This window comes from Misgurnus anguillicaudatus, chromosome 25, assembly GCF_027580225.2.
Source record: "Misgurnus anguillicaudatus chromosome 25, ASM2758022v2, whole genome shotgun sequence".
Taxonomy (NCBI): Eukaryota; Metazoa; Chordata; class Actinopteri; order Cypriniformes; family Cobitidae; genus Misgurnus; species Misgurnus anguillicaudatus.
Window position 1 is genome coordinate 3,644,181 of NC_073361.2, and position 5,815 is coordinate 3,649,995.

The following is a 5,815-nucleotide window of genomic DNA, read 5'->3' on the forward strand; positions in this document are numbered from 1 at the left end:
TTTTACATTGTCAGTGGCAGCTAGTGACTTCTTTTTCGAGGGTGCTTCATCACAACATGTACATTCACCTAAAGGATTATAAGGAACACCATACTAATATGGTGTTTGACCCCCTTTCGCTTTCAGAACTGCCTTAATTCTACATGGCATTGATTCAACAAGGTGCTGAAAGTTTTCTTTAGAAATGTTGGCCCATATTGATAGGATAGCATCTTGCAATTGATGGAGATTTGTGGGATGCACATCCAGGACACAAAGCTCCCGTTCCACCACATCCCAAAGATGCTCTATTGCAGGGGTCGGCAACAGGCGGCCCGCGGGCCAAAAGTGGCCCGCCAGGAATATTTTCTGGCCCGCCGGATTAATTTGAAGTCCGTTTTTTTTTTTTAATCAGACTTTTTTTATTTTACAATACCAGTTTACAAAAATGGCCCCGTGTATCATTCCTTCATTCGTTTTTTCAAATCAAGACCAAAAAGAAAATAAAGAAAAACGACTTGTTTTCTATTATTTATTTCCTGAACTAAAATCAAACGACTCGTTTTCTGAATGTGCACTCAGATCAAAAATAAAAAAAGAACAAAAACGGGTTCGGACAAATTTTTATTGAACACCTTGGCAGACATATACCAATGAAATAAATGTAAGCAGATCCGGTAGCCTACTAACAGATTACATTTTAATAAGGGTTTTAATAAGGGTTTGAATAGCAACCATGCTTTCCTGTATGTCTCATTCGCGTACAGTCCGACTTTTGAACTTTTTTCATTATTATTTATTCGCGTATAACACACTTATAAATAATATGTATTACCTGATAAAAAATATTTGCACTAAATGCTGCACAAAACTCTTCCTCTAGCCCAGCGGTCCCCAACCACCGGGTCGTGGACAAGTTGCCACAGGCTTGCAAGAATGTCCTGAAAAAATGCGTATACGGGCCGCTCTTTCTCGTTCTCTTTCTCTACCAGCGCATCCGCGATCATAGCTGTCATTAGAGTTTGAGCATACTTCTAAAAAACAATCGATCAAATAATTGCAGAGGTATAACTTCATGAATCATTTGCAAATTTACCTCGTAAATCATGTCAATGCGTCACGCGTGAAGACGTTAAACTTCGTGACATCGCAAATTACTGAAAAGTAATTGCAGGCTTTTAGAAATAAACTCTTTTACTGCAGTAATATTTTAACTAATACAATTTTAACGTAAATGTCAAAAGGAATCTACTGTTCTGTTCTGTTACTTGAACTTGGGGCTCGAGCCCGACCTATTTGGTTCGACCTGCCTTTGAGAACAGCAAGTCAAGTTCGTTTACCGTTAATTATTAAGACTAAATGGGCAGATAAATTCGTTAAAAAATGAAAGTAATCCGCCAAAATATGGTTTTACATGTCTATTAAAATAAAGCCATTATTAATTTTTCCTAACGCATAGTTCTTTGATCTTTGTCTCCGTTTAAAACGTTATAAATTTGGCAAAGGAGGATTTTCAGCAATTAGTTTGAACAGCAATTCCGCAACCAACTATGGTTTCGGTTTATGTTGGTTAGAAATTTGAGTGAGAGGCTTTGTCCTATTTAATTTATTATTTATATTTCATTATTTTTTCTGCACTCTAAGAAAGGATGTGTTAATTTTAACACATAGTTTTGTGTTAAACTAATTAACACATTATGTGTTATTTTAACACATTGTGTGTCATTTCGTGTAGAATGTGAGCTTAAATAAATGAAATGGACAACACAAGATGTGTTAAAACAACACAAAGTGTGTTATTCCAAAAATAACACAGAGGTGTGTTAAGTTAAGGACAACACACTAGATGTGTTGTCCTTAACTAGACACAAGATGTGTTAATTTAACACATTTATTTTAAGAGTGTGTGACATTTTTTCTCTGCTGACAATACAATGTTAAAATAATATTTATATTGGCACGAACACAATTTTTGTATAACATTTATAATTGTTATAGGCTACTTCATCTCTCTCTTTTCGTTAGAGACATTTGAATGTGAGATTCTGGAAACGAGATCTAACGTTAAGTTTTGCGGACCCGTCAGGTCGGGAAATAAAGCAGGTGAGTGTATTTTAAGCGGTTTACTGAATAGAACCTTGTCGGAGCTGGACAAAAAAACAGTCCAGCGGAGACCTCCTTAAACCTTAGGTGTGTATGTGTGTGTCCCGGATAAATATTAATAAAAAAAGGAATACAGTTCAAAAGTCGGACTGTAAGTCTTTCATGAGAGCATAAATGCCTGTACTATGTTACCTCTATAGTACTATTTAAAATGATTTCATTGATATATTATGCCTATAAAGGTGTTAAATAAAAAATGTGTCTAATCCAGTAATTAATTTTTTGATCTGAGCACACAATCAGAAACCATGGTGGTTAATTTTTTCATTTTTGTTTTTAATTTGAAAAAAACGATTGAACAAATGATTCACAGACTCATAACCATGCTTTAAAAAAATTTTTATGCCGTCTTTTAAATAGGAAATAAAGACAATGTTTCTTGACAAAAGATCAGATAGCCTATACTAGGCTAATTAAAAATAAGACGCAAGTGTGCCAACAGCAGTTGGCCCGCCATCTACTGGCAAAAAAAATATTGGCCCGCGGCCAAAGTTACTTGCCGACCCCTGCTCTATTGGGTTGAGATCTGGTGACTGTGGGGGCCATTTTAGTACAGTGAACCCATTTTCATGTTCAAGAAACCAATTTGAAATGATTCCGAGCTTTATGACATGGTGCATTTGTCACAAGTCGGAGCGGACCACCCCTATCGTGCGTCACGCTCCTCCCTCAGTTTCCACCCCGAGGAGGTCCCAAAACACCCCAATGACACACAGACAAGAGGATTTAAAATAGAAAACTGTAAAAAGGCTGCCACAGTCAGATGAGGGGTTGGGGAATTTGGGCGCAGATGTCCGGGCTCGTCCTCCAGGACTCAAGGGGGCAGGAGATGGGTTTTGCTAGGCCTTGTGCACACAGGTAGGTGGTCCTGATTGTTCTGTTCTCACTTCACCAGGCGACAGCAGGTATCTTCCTTACGACTTCTGGCCCTGGGCTTATAAGAGGAAAGTGACAGTTGAAAATGCAGAGGTAAGTTCATCAACCAAAGCCACAACTCTTACTGGAATTTAATCCGAAGGCTTACGGTTCATCCACTGATCTTTCTGTGTTTATAACACAATAGGAGTCCAGGAGGGGACGCGGATTGCTATCACCACTCCAATGTAGGGCCAACAGACATACAGGTGGATATATGGGGCTTTGCACTTACCTACAAGAGTAGGTAAGTATGCAGGACCTTTAACTTTGTACAAGGCCTCTAGCTGGGGACAACAGGTAGGTAGAAGGGGCTTAGCTTTGGACAGCGAATAGAGATACTGGGCCATTCTCAAAACGCAGGTAAGTATGCGGGGCCTTTATCTTTGGTCAGCAGGTAGGTATATGGGGCCTTCGACTTGGGGCAGCAGGTAAGTATGTATATGGGGCCTTTAACTTGGGCTGCAAATAAGTATGTACGCGGGGTCTTTAACTTTGACAACAGGCAGACATACAGGGCCTTTAACTTAGACAGCAGGCAGATATACTGGGCTTTTAACTTGGGGCAGCAGGTAAGTATGTATACGGGGCCTTGAACTTGGGCAGCAGGTAAGTATGTATACGGGGCCTTCAACTTTGACAATAGGCAGATATACTGGGCCTTTAACTTGGGCAGCAGGTAAGTATGTACACGGGATCTTTAACTTTGACAACAGGCAGACATACAGGACCTTTAACTTGGGGCAGCAGGTTGGTGTACAGGGTCTTTAACCTTGACAACAGGCAGACATACGGGGCCTTTAACTTGGGGCAGCAAGTCGGTGTACAAGGCCTTTAACTTTGGGCAGCAGTTATGTGTACGGGGCCTTTAACTTTAGGGCAGCACTTCACCCGCAAACAATACGTGCACTGGACTGTGGCTTTAGCCGGCTAGGAGGTTATCACAGTGAATCCTTTGTAAGCTTAACTTACGGCAGGTGGCGAGCACACTGAGCTGTCGCTGCAATAGGCAAGAAGGCTTTACACAGGTGGGTGCTTGGGTTGCTTCCAAAACGTGACGTCCTGCTTACAGGCCAACTTCTCAACGCTTTCACTTTGCAAATGAGAACAATCTCACATCGATTTGAGCCCTTGGCTCTGGACCTGCAGATGAACAGCAGAGCACACACTTCACTCACATTGGTCAACGGCTCTAGGTTTTCGGTGAGCATACAACACCTTTTTGTGGAGTGGAGATGAGTGGTACCTGGTGGGGTCTTCTGCTCTTGTAGCCCATCCGCCTCAAGGTTGTGCGTGTTGTGGCTTCACAAATGCTTTGCTGCATACCTCGGTTGTAATGAGTGGTTATTTCAGTCAAAGTTGCTCAGTGCCGCTGCTAGCCATTTTGGTGCCCTAAGCATAAATCTTTTATAATGCCCCCCACTCCGCCCCTGAGAAAAAAAACGTTTGTTTTTGCCAGTTTAACTTTTTATTACCAAACATATAACTGAATAGTAGAAAGTAAAACCTTTACAGCTTTAGCCAACACACACTACACATTTGAAAGTGCAAACTTTTATAGAATAGAAAAATAGAAAAAAAATTATGTCAACTTTAAAAAAATCACATTAAATAAACATCAATAAGTAAACAAGAATACTCAATATTCTTAAATAAAAAGATTCAGAGAACTAAGTGTCACAGTAATGTTTGCTTCATATCATATATAATGACGTTTTATATTTATATATATTTAAAAGTCAGGAATTGTTAGCCTACCATGTGCACTGACTGCTAACGTAAACTTTTACTGAGAAAGTGTTAACCACCGTCACGTCAAAATAAACCACAAAATAAACTACTGCTGTCATGACTGCTGGGTGATCGATGGTGGTGTGTGGGGTTTGTGTTTGTTTTCATGTGGTGACGGTTCCTCGTGTGTTCACTAACCCCGCCCGCTCGTTTAGGTAATAGATCACCGGTGGTGTCTCGTTTACCTATCCATTTATATTGCACGTCTTCCTGTCTATCGTTGCGCGCTTATTTGTTTGGTCACAGTCTAGCTGCCCTGCCTTGTCGGTTGTTTCTTTGTTTTTCTCTCCAGTTACCCCAGGTTTGGATTACGGCATCCGGAGGCTCGTCTTCGCCCGGATATACTCGCTTGCGGATTATAACTGGAACTCTATTGACTCTGTTTGTAGTGGTGGGCAGAGCGAGGCTTCGTGAAACACTGAAACAGTTGAATCAATTGTGCCGTATGTTTCGAGGCTTCGAAACATCAATCCGAAACCGCCTCCACAGTGACACCTAGCGGTCGTTTGCATGTCTTTAGATGAAGCAGCCTTGACAAGATTTTAGATGAGCGCTGACAAATTGTATCCCACATGTTGTTTGATTGACACACAAGCGATAGGATGGGAGCGTGGATAGTGCTCTCGACTCTCATGCGTAGATCTTAGGATCGAACCAGGGAAATGCATGCGCTACGTCATCATAATAAAATGCTTTTTGTTGTTGTTTTAACATCTGTTTGACAACTACATGAGCTTTTAGGCTCACAATTGTCGATAACTATAGGCTATTCGGGTCTATTTAATAAAAAAAAGGAATAGAGAGATACCAAATAAATAAAATAAAATATATCATAAAATATATCAAGCCATAATATGCCACATTGTTTACATATAAAGATCTTTATTCAAATATATAAATTGTTCTGTGTTGATAAACTCAACCAGCTTCTTTTACATATAATTTCTCCAGCCTTTGAAAACATTCT

General features: G+C 40.1%; 1 long non-coding RNA gene across 1 annotated transcript; it reads right to left on the bottom strand.

Moving 5' to 3' along the window:
• Positions 1-376: 376 nt before the first annotated feature.
• On the bottom strand, positions 377-2,158 carry LOC141362057 (uncharacterized). Its single transcript, XR_012368033.1, has 2 exons — positions 1,891-2,158; positions 377-1,616 (listed from the first exon to the last, which is right to left on the bottom strand). It is a non-coding gene; the product is annotated as an uncharacterized lncRNA (long non-coding RNA).
• Between the last annotated feature and the right edge of the window lie 3,657 nt (positions 2,159-5,815).